Source organism: Gorilla gorilla, chromosome 2, assembly GCF_029281585.2.
Source record: "Gorilla gorilla gorilla isolate KB3781 chromosome 2, NHGRI_mGorGor1-v2.1_pri, whole genome shotgun sequence".
Taxonomy (NCBI): Eukaryota; Metazoa; Chordata; class Mammalia; order Primates; family Hominidae; genus Gorilla; species Gorilla gorilla.
Window position 1 is genome coordinate 31,814,164 of NC_086017.1, and position 16,282 is coordinate 31,830,445.

The 16,282-nt window shown below is 36.5% G+C and overlaps 1 protein-coding gene across 4 annotated transcripts in view; it reads right to left on the minus strand.

Annotated features, from left to right (window-relative positions):
• ZNF385D (zinc finger protein 385D) overlaps positions 1 to 16,282 on the minus strand; it is a 943,735-nt gene that overhangs the window by 548,606 nt on the left and 378,847 nt on the right. The window lies entirely within an intron of this gene.

Sequence of the window (16,282 nt, forward strand, 5' to 3'; positions counted from 1 at the left end):
AAGATGCATATATTCATGTATTTAGCAGATAAAAATACGTTAGCACTTAGGTTTACATCATTCCATTCAGTTACATTTGTATCTTAATAATTGGCAGCATAATTAATATTAAAGTTGACACTAGAATCAGAAAGCACAATGCCTGGAAGATTGAAAAATTTCAGAGAGTGAACATAGTATGAAGAGAAGAGATCTATGATGAAGAGACAGCTTTGGAGCTTAGAACTGCAAATTAATATCTTATGTAACTTTGGTGATTAATAGACTCTGACCCTAAGTTTCTTTATCTGCAAAATGGGTTTAAGGATAATTAGATTTGAAGTTGTAGCAAGGATTAAAAATTAAATAATATGCATCAAATGAATGCCACATATTGGTATGTGTCTACTCAAAAATCAATTATGGAGTACTTACTGTGTACCCAGGCACAGTACTAATGATGGGGAAACACAAATGAGCAAGACAGATACATTTCCTAGACATAACGTGCCAGAGCGTACAGTAAGTAGCTAAGTAAAAATGTGCTTTTAAAAAATCTAATATCAGAAAAAAAATTGAAGAACATCCCTCAGAGTAACTGGCTTGTACTCTTCACAGATGTCCAAACAAGAAAGATAAAGAAAGGTTGAAGAATTGTTTCACAATAAAAGACTCAACATGAAAACTAAATGCAGTATATGAGTCTAGATTGGATTCTGGACATGGGAGAAATAACTAAAAAGGACATTACCAGAACAACTGACAAATTTGAATATAAACTGCAGATTTGGCAATGTTATATCAACATTAAATTTCCTGATGTTGATAACTTCTGTGGTAAGAGGATATCCTCATTTTTAGAAAAGACACACTGAAGTATTTAGGGATAAAAGGGCAAAATATTTCCAACAACATTTAAGTAGCTCAAAAATCTGGAAGAAAGAAGGGAGGAAGGAATGGAAGAAGAAGAGATAACAATAAAGCAAATGGGAAACCTGCAAATAATTAGTGAATCCAGGTAAAGTCTAGATAAGAGTTCTTTGTACTATTCTTGTAAATTTTCTGTAAGTTTGAAATTATAGAAAATGAAAATATACTTTGAGGGAATGTAGAAAAGTTTACAAGTATTCATTTTCTTCTTTCCTAGATCTTTACTCCTTGTCTCTCTAGAGTAAATTTTGCAAATCTTATTTTGAATTTCAGCAATAGATACAGAGACATTTTTGTAGGTTCTCCATACTGAGTAGTGCAGTTCTATCTCAATGGATTTGATGAAACCAATAATTTATAGTATAGGACTTTAGGTAGAATGATGTTACAGGCTTGAATGAGCTGAAAAACATCCCCTAACATCTAGCGCAGCTTTTAAAGCTGGTGTTTTGTTTGGAAAACAAACTGAACTGGTAGTAAATTTTAAAAAGCATGTAGACATTTTAAAGCTAAGGAACTAACTTCACCTTCATTTCCTATCATACCTGAAAGAGAAACTTTAGGCTGGTAAAGATGCATCTGTGGCTTTCATTTTAATTACCCTAACATTTCTTGGACTGGTTTGGATTCATCACATCCAGCAGAGGCTTTATAATCAGAAATTGTTCACTGTATTCATTTCCTGATTAATTGTGTCCCTATAAACCTATTGTAAACCTATTGGTGTCAACTAGCAGGTTTACTTCTTTTTTGTTTGTTTGTTTGAGACGGAGTCACACTCTGTAGCCCAGGTTGGAGTGCAGTGGTGCAATCTCGGTTCACTACAATCTCTGCCTCCCGGGTTCAATCGATTTTCCTGCCTCAGCCTCTGGAATAGCTGGGATTACAGGCACCCACCACCACGCCCAGCTAATTTTTGTATTTTTAGTAGAGATGGAGTTTTGCCATGTTGGCCAGGGTGGTCTCAAACTCCTGGCCTCAAGTGATCTGCCAACCTTGGCCTCCGAGGCCGAAGGATTATAGAGATTATAATGCTGCGATTATGGGCTTGAGCCACAGCCCCTGGCCTAGCAGATTTACTTCTAATTTTTTAGAATGAGTGTGCATGCACATGCATGTGGATTTATGAGTTTTGTGTGTGTTACAGCACACAAATATGAAAAAAATTCTAAAAGAACACACATAAATTAAAATCTATATAGTAAAAACTATTAATTCAAATAATAGTGAAAAATTCCATACATTGTATGATCTACAAAGAAAATGTTTACCTTTAACTTGTGAAAAGTGGGTATTGTAAAATATATAATCTAGATGTGATGTAATGGTCATTACTTTAAGCATTTGTTTAGCTTTGGCACTGTTTAGTCTCTTTTTATGTATTTCAGTCCTGGGGAAGTAAATAATTTCTGGTCTTTTCTGAAACTTCTTAAAATTTGATAATTAAGAAAATTTTTTCCCTCAAAATTTACTGTCTTATATGTTGGCAGCAGCTTTATCTTAAAGCCACTTAAGCATTTATTTTAAAAATTGAATAAATAAAAATTCAAGCGTGGAACTTCTACTTCCAGCTATTTTGGATTATTTTATGGCAGAACAATAATCCTGTTAAGAATTAAATATCTTGATGAGATTTTAAACAATGGATCTCAAATCACTACAGAGCTCCTAAAACAGCTGGTCCTAAAGGGCCAGTTCCTGGAGAGAAGGAAAGCTTATAGAGGGGAGCTAAATTTTCTGCCCATTGCCTTCTTCCTCAGGTCATTTACCGATTTTTGACATATGCCAAGATATGACTAAGCTAGTTAGAGGGGCTCCTAAGACTTCTAACACAGAGAAGACCTTTCAGTGTTTTCACACGGCTGGGGAAACAACAATTGGAGTTCTGAACTGCCAAGGCATTTAGGACTTGAGTGACAAAAATTCCAATGGCAAATGAGGTTCCTAAAAGAGATTGGGAGGAAGGTGGAGTAAGATGGCTGAACAGAAACCTCCCGTGATTATTCCCTCTACAGTAGCACCAAACTGATTGACTATCCATACAAAAAACATCACCATAAGAACTAAAAATCAGGTGAGCAATCACAGTATCTGGTCTTAACATCATGTAAGGAAAGAGACACTAAACTGGGTAGTTTTAACACCATTTAAGGGAAGAGACACTGAAGTAGGTAGGAAAGAAAGTCTTGAATAGCTTATACCACCCCTCCCTTACACCCCAGCTGTGGGTGTACGGTGCAGAGAGAGTATCTATGTGCTTGAGGGAGGGAGAGGAAACGGATTGTGGGACTTCACATTGCAACTCAGTGCTGCCCAGTCATAGCGGAAAGCAACATGGGGTGGAACACAGCCAATGCCACCACGGAGGGAGCATTTAGACCAGCCGTAGCCAGAGGAAAATTAACCATCTCAGCAGTCTGAATATGAGTTTTAGCAAGCCCCTCCACCATGGGCTAAAGGGCTCTGGGGTTCTAAATAAACTTAAAAAGCAGTCTAGGCCACAAGGACTCCAATTCCCAGGCAAGTCCAGGTGCTGTGCTGTGTTCAGAGCCAGTGGACTTGAGGTACACATGACCTAGTGAGACATCAGCCTAGGAAGCCAAGGGAGTGCTTGAGTCATCCCTCCCCCAGCCCCAGGCAGAAGAGCTCTCAAGTCCTAGAGCCTCATTCCTTCTGTCTGAGGAGAGGAGAGGAGAGAGTAAAGAGGACTTTGTCTTGCATCTTGAATACCCGTTTCAGTCCCTAGCTGTCATACTATATTTCTAGACACACCCTGGGCCAGAAAGGAACCCACTGTCTTGAAGCAAAGGGCCAAGTCCTAGCAGCATTCATCACCTACTGACTAGAGAGCTCTTGGGCCCTAAATAATCAGCAATGGTAGCCAGGCAGTACTTGCTGTGGACCTTGGGTGAAACTCAGAGCTATGCTTGCTTTAGGTGTGACCCAGCACATTCCAAGCTATGTTAGCTAAAGGGAGAGACTCCTTTTGCTTAAGGAAAGGAGAAAAAAAGTAAAGAGGACTTTGCCTCACAGCTTGGATACCAGCTGGGCCACAGTGGGGTGGAGTACCAAGTATTTACTGGGGTCTCTGATTCCTGGCCAAGCTGCTGGATGATATTGCTGGACTTGGCTTGGGCCAGAGGGGAACCCATTCTCCTGAGAGACACAGATCTGGCAGCTTTTACCAACAGCTGACTGAAGAGCCCTTGGGTCTTGAGTGAACATTAATAACAGCCAGCAGTAATCTCCACGGACCTGTGGTAGTGGTGGTCATAGGGAGAGACTCCTCTGCTTGTAAAAAGGGGAGGAAAGAATGGTAAGAACTTTTTTTTGTGACTTGGGTGGCAGCTCAGCCACAGTAGAATGAAGCACCAGGTAGATACCTGATATGTTTAGGCTTTGTGTCCCCACTCAAATCTCATCTTGAATTGCATAATCCCCACGTGTTAAGGGAAAGACCAGGTGGAGGTAATTGAGTCATGGGGGCAGTTTCCCCCATTCTGTGCTCATGGTAGGGAGTTCTCACAAGATCTGATGGTTTTATAAGGGGCTCATCCCTCTTTGCTCAGCACTTTTCCTTCCTGACACCTTGAGAAGGAGGTCCTAGCTTTCTCTTTGTCTTCAGCCATGCTGAGCTGTGAGTCAATTAAATCTCTTTCTTTTATAAACTACCCAGTCTTGAGCAGTTCTTTATAGTGGTAGGTAAACAGACTAATTAATACCCGAGGTGCTTGACTCCAGGCCCTGGTCCTGGATGACATCTTTGGAATGGCCTGGTGCCAGGGTAACTCATCATCCTGAAGAGAAGGAAACGAAGCTGGCTGGATTCACCATCTGCTTATTGTAGGGTCCTTGGGCTTTAAGTGAACAGGGGCAGTAGCCAGGCAGTAGCCACCACAGGCCTTGGGCAGGACTCACTGCTATGCTGGCTTTGGGTCTGACTCAGCATAGTTCCAGTGGTGGTGGTGGCTTCAGGGGTGCCTGTGTCACCCTATCTCAGCTCTAGACAGCTCAGAAAGGGATAGAAACTCCATTTGTTTGGGTGATAGTAAGGGAGCAGAACAAGAGTCTCTGCCTGGTATTCCAGAGAACTCTTCCAGATTTTACCCAAGACCTCCAATCCAGTACCTCTATAAGTCTGCAAGAGTTACTGTGTTATTGAGCTTGGGTGTCCCCTAAGGCAGATATAGCTGCAGTGATGAAAGATTTACATTACAGCACCCAAGACCATCTGAATACTTGGAAATGCTTCCCAAGAAGGACAGGTACAAACAAGCTGAACTATGAAGGTAAGAATAAATATATAATTCTTCAATACTCTGACACCAATAACATTGACAAGCATTAAAACCATCCAGGAAAACGTGATTTCACCAAATGAACTAAATAGGCATGAGTGACCAAACCCAGAGACACAGAGATATGTGACTAATAATTCAAAATAGCTGTTTTGAGGAAACTCAAAGAAATTTAAGATAATTCAGAGAAGGAATTCAGAATCCTATTAGATAAACTTAAAAAATAGATTAAAATAATTTAAAATAATCAAGCAGAAAATGCAGTTGACATACTGTAAAATGTATTAGGGTCTCTTAACAGCAGAATTGATCAAGCAAAAGAAATAAATAGTGAGCTTGAATACAGGCTTTTTGAAAATAAACAGTAAAAAGACACAAAAGAAAAAAGAATGAAAAAGAATGAAGCATGCTTGGAAAACCTAGAAAACAGCCTCAAAGGGCCAAATCTAGGAGTTATTGGCCTTAAAGAGTAGATAGAGAGAGAGAGAAATTGAGGTAGAAAGATTATTCAAAAACATAATAACAGAGAACTTTCCAAACCTAGAGAAAAACATCAATATCTAAGTACAAGAAGTTTATAGAACACCAAGAAGACTTAACCCAAGAAAGACTGCCTGAAGGCATTTGATAATCAAACTCCTAAAGACAAACATAAAGAAAGGATCCTACAAGGAACGAGAGAAAAGAAACAAATAACATGCAATGGAGCTTCAGTAAGTCTGGCAGCAGAATTTCCAGTGAAAACTTTACAGGCCAGGAGAGAGTGGCAGGGCATATTTAAAGTGCAGAAGAAAAAAAAACTTTCATCTTAGACTAGTATATCCAGTAAAAATGTTCTTCAAACAAAGGAGAAAGAAAGAGTTTTCCAGATCAAATCTGAGGGATTTTCCAAATTACCATTTCCAAACTTACCATTCAGTTTTCCAAATCAAAAGCTGAGGGATTTCGTCAACACGAGACCTGTCCTACAAGAAATACTAAAGGGAGCTCTTCAATTTGAAAGAAAAAGACATTAATGAGTAATAGGAAATCATCTGAAGGTACAAAACTCACTGGTAATGGTAAGTACATAGAAAAAACACAATATTATAACAAACACTGTAATTATGGTGCATAAACTACTCATACCCAGAATAGAAAGACTAAAAGATGAACCTAGCAAAAATAATAACTACAACAACTTAAGACATAGTATAATAAATAAATGGAAAAAACAAAAAGTTAAAAAACAGGATGATGACGTTAAAGTGCAGAATTTTTATTAGTTTTCAATTTACTTGCTTGTTTTTTGTTTGTTTATGCAATAAAGGTTAAGTTGTCATCAGTTTAAAATCATGGGTTATAAGATATTACCTGCAAGTTTCATGGTAATCTCAAATCAAAAAAAAAATGGATACACAAAAATAAAAAGTAAAAGATGAAAATACACCACTAGAGAAAATCACCTTCACTAAAACGAAGACAAGAAGGAAAGAAGGAAGAGATGGCCAAAAAAATGAAAAAATGGCAAGAGTAAGTCCTTACTTATCAATAATAGCATTTAATGTAAACAGACTAAACTCTCAAATCAAAAGACATAGACTAGCTGAATGAATTAAAAAGAAAAAGACCCAGTGATCTGATGCCTACAAGAAACACATTTCACCTATAAAGATACATATAAACTGAAAATAAAGGGATGAAAAAAGATATTTCGTGACACTGGAAGCCAAAAAAGAGCAGGAGTGGCTATCCTTATATTAGACAAAATAGATTTAAAAACAAAAACTACGAGACAAAGAAGGTCACTATATGTAATGATAAAGGGATGAATTCAACAAGGAGATATAACAACTGTAAATATGTATGCACCCAACACTGGGACACCCAGATATATAAAGCACATATTATCAGAGTTATCAAGAGAGGTAGATCCCAACACAATAACAGTTGGAGACTTCAACATCCATTTTCAGCAGTGGAAAAATCATTTAGACAGAAAATCAACAAAGAAAAATTGAACTTGATATGCACTAAGAACAAATGGACCTAATATATATTTTCAGCCAATGGCTGCAGAATATACATTCTTTTTCTCAGCATATGAATCATTCTCAAGGATAGACCATATAATAGGACAAAAAGTCTTAAAAATTTCAAAAGAAGAAATTGTATCAAGTATCTTCTTTGACCACAATGGAATAAAACTAGAAATCATTTGGAAAGTACACAAATACATGGAAATTAAACAATATGGTCCTGAATGACCAGTGGGTCAATGAAGAAATTAAGAAGAAAATGTAACAAGTTCTTGAAACAAATAAAAATGGAAATACAACATACAAAAACTTATGGGACACAGCAAAAGCAGTACTAAGAGGAAAGTTTATAGCCATAGTGCCTATATAAAAAAAGTGTTAAAACTTCAAATAAACAACCTATTGGTGTATTTGAGAGAAGTAGAAGATCAAGAAAAAATCAAACCACAAGTTACAAGAATAGGAATAATGAACTTCGGAGCAGAAATAAATGAAATTGAAAGGTTAAAACAATATAAAAGATGAACAAAATGAAAAGTTGTTTTTTTGAAATTATAAAGAAAGTTGATAAGCTTTAACTAGACTAAGAAAAAAACAAAAAAGACCTAAATAAACAATGTTAGAGATGAAAAAGGGACATTACAACTAATACCACAGAAATTCAAAGGATGACTAGAGGCTACTCTGAGAAACTACATGCCAATAAATTGGAAAACGTAAAAGAAATAGATAAATTCCTAGACACACAATCTACTAAGATTGAACTGTGAAGAAATCCAAAACCTGAATAGATGAATAACAAGTAATGTGATCGAAACCATAATAAGAAAGTCTCCCAGCAAAGAAAAGACTACGACCCAGTGGCTTCATTGCTGAATTTTACCAAAGTTTTGAAAAAGAACTAATATCAATTTTAATCAAACTATTCTGAAAAGGGGAGAGGGAATACTTCCAAACTCATTCTATGGGATCAGGATTACACTGATAATAAAACCAGAAAACACCTCAAAGAAAAAAGAAAGTAACAGGTCAATATCCCTGATGAACATTGACGCGAATTTCCTCAACAAAATACCAAACAACCAAATTCAACAATACAATAAAAAAATCATTCATCATGACCAAGTTGGACTTTTTTCCAGGGATGCAAGAATGGTTCAACATACAGAAGTCAATCAATGTGATATCTTATATCAGTAGAATGAAGGACAACAACCATATGATAATTTGACTTGATGGTAAAAAAAGCATTTGCTACATTTTAACATTCCTTCATAATAAAAAACTCTGAAAAACCTGGATATGAAAGGAACATACCTCAACATAATAAAAGTCATATATGACAGACTCACAGCTAGTATCATATTGAACAGGGAAAAACTGACAGCTTTTCCTCTAAGATCTGAGATGAGACAAGGATGCCCACTTTCACCACTGTTATTCAACACAGTACTGGAAGTACTAGCTAGACCAATAGAAGAAGAGAAAGAAATAAAGGCCATCTAAATTGGAAAGGAAAAGGAAAGAAGTAAAATTATCCTTGTTTGCAGATGATATGATTTTATATTTGGAAAAACCTAAAGACTCTGACAGAAAACCACTAGAACTGATAGACAAATTCAGTAAAGTTGCAGGATACAATATCAACATGCAAAAATCAGTACCATTTCTATATGACAACACCAAACTATCTGAAAAACATATCAAAAAACTAATCTCATTTATGACAGCTATAATTAAAATTAAATATCTCGGAAAAAACAAAAAAGTGAAAGATCTCTACAATGAAAACTATAAAATATTGATGTAAGAAATTGAAGAGGTCAAAAGAATGAAAAGGTATTCCATGTTCACAGATTGGTAGAATAAATATTTTTAAAAATGTATATATTACTCAAAGCAATCTATATATTCAATAAATGCCTATCAAAATACCAATAACATTCTTCACAGAAATAGAAAACATAATCCTAAAATTTATATGGAACCACAAAAGTCCCAGAATAGACAAAGCTATCCTGAGCAAAAATTTGAACAAAACTTGAGGAATCACACTACCTGACTCCAAATTATGCAACAGAGATAATGTAAGGAAAACAGTATGGTACTGGCATATAAACAGACATATAGACCAGTGGAACAGAATAGAGAACCCAGAAATAAATCCATACATCTACAGTGAACTTATTTTCAACAAAGGTACCAAGAACACACAATGTGGAAAGGACAATATCTTCAATAAGTGGTGCTGGGAAAACTAGATATGCATATACAAAAGAATGAAACTAGACCCCCACCTCTCACCAAATACAAAAATCATACCAAAATGGATTAAACACTTAAATCTAAGATCTTAAACTAAGAAACTACTAGGAAAAAATTGGAAAAACTCTCTAGGGCATTGGTCTGGGCAAAGATTTCTTGAGTAATACTCTACAAGCACAGGCAACCAAAGCAAAAATGGACAAATGGGTTCACATCAAGTAAACAGCTCCTGCACAGTAAAGGATACAATCAACAAATTGAAGAAACAACCCACAGAATGGAAGTAAATATTTTCAAGCAAGCTATCTGATAAGGGATTAACTAACCAGAATATATAAGGAGCTCAGACAACTCAATAAGAAAAAAAACTAATCCAATTTAAAATGGCAAAAGATCTAAGTAGACATTTCTCAAAAGAAGGCACGCAAATGGCAAACAAGGATATAAAAGTGTGCACAACATCACTGATCATCAGAGAAATGCAAATCCCACCTACAGTGATATATCATCTTATCCCAGTTAAAAGGCTTTTGTCCAAAAGACAGACAATAACAAATGCTGGCAAGGAAGAGGAGAAACGGGAACCCTTGAACACTGTTGGTGGAAATGAAATTAGTACAACCACTATAAAGAACAGTTTGGCAGTTCCTTAAAAACACTAAAAATAGAACTGCCATACTATTCAGCAATACCACTGCTAGGTATGTACCCAAAAGAGAGAAAATCAGTATACTGAAGAGATATCTGCACTTCCATAGTTTGTGGCAGCACTGCTCTGCCAAGATTTGGAAGCAACCTAAGTGTCTGTCAACAGACAAACTGATAAGGAAAATGTACGTATACACAATGGAGTACTATTCAGCCATAAATATAATATCCTGTCATTTACAACAACATGGATGGAACTGGAAGATATGTTAAATGAAATAAGCCAGGCACAGCAAGACAAACTTCCTGTGTTCTCACTTATTGGTGGGAGCTAAAAATTAAAACAATGCAACTCATGGAGAGAGAGAGTAAAATCATGGTTACCAGAGGTTGGAAGGATAGTGAGGATGGGAATAATTAATGGGTTCAAATATATGGTTAGATAGAATGAATAAGACCTAGTATTTGATAGCACAACAAGGTGACTACACTCAATAACGATTTATTGTACACTTTAAAATAACTAAAAGCATATAATTTGGTTGTAACACAAAGAAAGGATAAATGTTTGAGGGAATGGATACCCCATTTACTTTGATGTGATTTTTACACATTGTATACTTTTATCAAAATACCTCATGTGCCCTCTATGTACCCACAAAAATATATACCTACTATGTACCCACGAAATATATATATATATATCTACTATGGTATCCACAAAAATATATATCTACTATGTAACTACTATGTACCCATGAAAATTAAAAAAAAATTAAAGTGAGATTGGCAATCAATACCTGTTCTTCCATTGAGTCATCTGATTAACGACACAGGACAAGATGCAAATGAGCCAAGCATCAAGTGTGTTGAAAAAAGCCAAACATACTTGAAGGGTAATATGAAGTTTTCAGCATTTCCACAGTTCTAGGGAGACCAGACTTCTACTTCAGAGCCTTCAAAGAAGAATGGCCCTAGCAAACACTCAGGCTCTAACTGGGACACCTTGAGGGATGCACCACGTATATGGGGAAAACTAGAGGGATCCTGAACCTTACTGAAGCTGCAAACTAGCCCAAGTTATTTCAAGATCTGATCAGATTTGAGTAATATACCTCTTCTTGGCCTGCCAGAGGATAGGTTAAATTATCACTAAAATTTCTCATTCAGAAGACTGGTAATGACAACAAATTTTTTTTAGAGAGATTAAGTAAAAGGACCAGAAGAAACAATAGACAACAGAAACATATCTACATGTGACACAAATACTACAGTAATAAGAAAACAAATATAAAATAGTTTTGATTAGTATCTTCAAATAAATAAATGACCAAGTGGAGAATTATAAGAGGATGATCACATGGAGAATTTTGAATTGAAACAATACAATAACTAAAATTGATAGCATGATAGAGGGATGCAGCTGAAGATAAATGATCTGGAAGATAGATCAAAAGAAAATATCTAGACTGTAACAGGAAATACACAGAAGAGTACAGGAGACATATGTAACAGATAATCACCAAAAACATGTACTACATTGCCTATGGTTGTGTTATTTGTAACAGCCCCAAACTTTCCATTAACTCCAGAATTGGTAAATATATTTTGGTACATCCATAAAATGGAAAATTATTTTGCACTGAGAAATAGTAAACCAGCTGGGCAGGTGTCTCACGCTTGTAATCTCAGCACTTTGGGAAGCCAAGGCAGGCAGATCATGAGGTCAGGAGTTCGAGAAAAGCCTGGCCAACATGGTGAAACCCCATCTCTGCTAAAAATACAAAAATTAGCCAGTTGTGTTGCATGCCTGTAATCCCAGCTACTTGGGAGGCTGAGGCAGGAGAATTGTTTGAACCTGGGAGGCGGAGGTTGCAGTGAGCCCAGATCGTGCCACTGCAGGTCAGCCTGGGCCACAGAGCAAGACTCCGTGTCAGGAAAATAATAATAATAATAATAAACCACTGCTACATATAACAACATTGATGAATCAAACATGATATTGTACAAAACAAACCAGGTACAAAAGAGTACATGTTGCATGATGCCATTTAAATAAAACTCAGTATTAGGTGGAACTAATCTATGACTCTAATTAGAGGAAGATTGATTTCCGAGGGATAGCACCATGGGGCTGCTAGGGGTGTTGGTAATATTCTATTATTTGACTTAATGGTAGCCACACAGATATGTTTACTTTGTGGAAATCCATTGAACTGTACACTTATGATTTGTGTTTGTGTGCTTTTGTATATACATACTACATTTCAATTAACAAAAAAATTTTTTTTTTAATTAAAGCTTGAGTATGGTGGTGGTTGTCTGGGGGGTTCCACAGCTAATAAAGTCCCTCTGAATATTGGTTGTATTTGGCTTTCAAGGAATGCAAAGAATTAATCAAGGGAGAGAAGTTCAAAGATGAAAAACAGTAATATAGATGGGGTGGGAACTGTGTTTGCAGGTCTACCTAAAAGACTACTCAGGGCCTGGTGTGGTGGCTGATGACTGAAATCCCAGCTATTTTGGAGACCATAGTGGGAAGAGTGCTTGAGGACAGGAGCTAGAGATGATCCTGGGTAACACATGAAAACGCCATCTCTAAAAATATATATATATAAATAATCATAATAACAGATTAGCCAGGCATGGTGGGGCTGTCTATGATCCCAGCTACTCGGGAGGCTGAAGCAAGAGGATCGCTTGAGCCCAGCAATTGGAGGTTACGGTGGGCCACGATCACACCACTGTACTCTAGCCTGGGCAACAGAGCAAAACCCTGTCTCTAAAAAAAGGAAAACAAACAAAAAAGATGATTCAATAGCTCTGTACATCTTTGGAGAAACGAGCAGAATGCAGGCTGTTTAAGGGCAAGCACACTGCCCCACCAATTCTCTCCTCTGCTTTTTGTTCAGCAGACCTGGAGATAGTTGGTATAGCCAAAGGCAAGAACTAGATACACCAGATATTAATAGTGACACTACTAGAGAATTCATAAATAAATAATATATAAGACCAGTCTTCTCTTCCAGACAGAGAAATACTTAAACTACTTTTACCCTGTTCTGTTTTGTGTTTTTATTAATCATCTCCAGAGGTAGGATGTCTTTGAAGCCTTTTATGCTGCTTTATTGCTCTTTACTGCAATCTCTTAATTTTAGATTCAGCTTCTTGAGAGCAGTGTCTGTTTCTCACTTTGTTGCAAATGTACATTCACCAATCAGGCACTTGCTAAAAAGTAAGTACTAAATGAATGTTTGCTGTCTATCTGTTACTGGTATGATCTAAACCTAGGATTTAAATTAAGGCCAATATTGTGGAATATTAGATATGCTACGTGTTTTGCCTTTGCTTTTTAATTTATTTATTTTTGCTTTAAAGGGGGAGAAACATAACCCAGGAACTATGCCATCATTGGCAAAAGTAGATTAGGATGTGTGTGTTCTGGTGTGACTTAAGTTATTGCTAAATTGTCTCAGAGCTTAGAAGTTTGTCTGTGATCTGAGACATATGTTTGTAATCAGATTTTGCTTTTGTCTCCAGACTAGGCCTGATATTAGTAAAAATTTCCATATGTGTTCTTATTCAATTACTCTTTTATGAGTACAAGACATTTATATTATGTCTATGTCTCTAGATAGCTCATTGTAAATTTAATCAAATGTACATATTTAAGCAAATTGGCAAATTAACACCTTGAAAAGTCTTCTTGGGGAGCAAGGCTAGATGGCACGTGAAAGGCATGTTTAGGTGCTCAGCATTATGACAAATGTTTCCTGCATTAGTGACCTTGACTGTATAAAAATATTCACAAATATTCAACTTAAAAAAAATTTACTTTTCCCAAGAAAAGTAAAATATGTGAAAAAACAAAACATATTTTCTTCATATTAATATCTAAAATTGGAACTTTAAATTTGAAAGCTTATTTGCTCAGTATGCAGCTTCCAAAATTCAGGCTCACCAGCTCCAAAAGCCTGCTCAATGGACATGGTGACACTTAGCACAATAGAAAATAGTTGTGACTATCTCCAGTACATGCCAATTTTTTTTCAGTGGTGACCGTGACCAAATCATACACAGTTAATAAATCATTTGCCTGTAGAATAGTATGGGCTGGGTCCAAACATTTTTAAAAAGGAGGATATGGGGGACCATGGGGTATTTTGTTATTGCCCTGTATAACTGCACCAAACAGAAGGGGGAAAAAAACCTACAAAATTCTGTGCTATTATATTATGTACATTTAACTCCACATGTCACTATTAATCATAACCATATACTATTTTTTCATTAAACAAAACCTTACAGGTAACCTCATTGTAGACATAAGAAAAACTGAGGTGTGAGATTGAGCTTTTTATCCAATATGTGACAGCTAGTTAGCCACTAAGCTGAAACCACAACTCAGTTACGCTGGCTCACAATAAGTAAGTTTTCCTCTAACAAATTGTGGGGCTAGTTTTTTACAAAATATGTGGATTTAAAGTTTCATATAAATAGAGCTGGAATAAAACTGCTGCCTCAATTCATTAAACATTTACTTTCTTATAAGGTTCAAGTATGTTTGTCTCATAGGTCCTTGAAATGGCAAATAATAAAGACGACTGCTTTTCAGATATTGTATCTCGGCAGAGATGCTGAAAAAAGAAAGAGAGAAGAATGAGGTTTTTGCAGAAAGATTGGAAGATGAAGAGGAGATAAGTAGAGAAAGAAAGCATCAGGATGGAAAAATATGTGTCTTGCCTTCGCCAAATGAACTTGTGTTTCAAAACATTGTATGAGCATTAGTCACGTATGTTTGCATAGAGAGTAACTATTGCTGTTGTGGTGGCCTTAAAATTCCTTGATACTCCTCTCTTCAAAAGGTGTAACCTAATTCTGCCTCTTCTTACTTATGGGCTGCACTCAGTGACTCATTTCAAAATATGGTAGGAGTGATGCTGCCTGACTTTCAAGACTAGGTCATAAAAGGCATTGTGATATCTGAGCAAGATGGTGGACTTCCTTTTTACTTCTTTGATCCTTTTCTAGGTTAAGCTAGCTATATTGTGGGGTTATTAAAGCAGCCTTACAGAGAGGCTCTTGGGGCAAGGAACTACTAAGACCTCTTGCCAACAACCAACAGTAACTTTCTTGGCATGTGAATGAGCCACCTTGTGAGTAGATCCTCCAGCCCCAATCAAGCTTTCAGTTAATTCAGCACTGTCCAATAACTTAACGGTAACTTCACAAGAAACCGTGAACTAGAACAACTCAGCTAAGTCACTTCTGAATTCCTGACTCATGGAAACTGTGACATAAATTTTGGTTGTTTTAAGCCACTAAATTTTGGGGAGATTACATAAAAGTAGATAATAATGCAATGTAATAATGTAGATAATGAGTAATAGTAGCATTGAAGTGAAAAACAGTGTCATATGAACTTATAAAACACAACTACTCTTGGAATGAACCACACGAAATTGCTGATTTTGTAGATCACATATCAGCCATATGGTTCAACCTTCCTTTTAAACTTTTATTTTAGGTTTGGGGGTCCATATGAAAATTTTGTTACATAAACACATGTCCAGGGGTTTGTTGTACACACTATTTTGTCATCCAGCTATTAAGCCCAGTATCCAATAGTTATCTTTGCTGTTCCTCTCCCTTCTCTTTCTTCCAACCTCAACTAGACCACAGTGTCTGTTGTTTCCTTCTTTGTGTTCGTAAGTTCTTATCATTTGGCTCCCACTTATAAGTGAGAACATGTAATATTTGGTTTTCTGTTCTTGAGTTAGTTTGCTAAGGATAATAGCCTCCAGTTCCATCTATGTTCCTGCAAAAGAGATGATCTAATTCTGTTTTTATGGTTGCATAGCATTCCATGGTATATATGTACCACATTTTCTTTACCCAATCTGTCTTTAGTAGGCGTTTAGTTTGATTCCATGTCTTTGCTATTGTGAATAGTGCTGTACTGAACATTCACGTGCATGTGTCTTTATGGTAGAATAATTTCTAGTCCTCTGGGTATATATGTAATAATAGGACTGCTGGGTTGAATGACAGTTGTACTTTTAGCTCACCGAGGAATCACCATGCTGCTTTGCACAATGGTTGAAGTAATTTACACTCCTACCAACAGTGTATAAATGTTCCCAT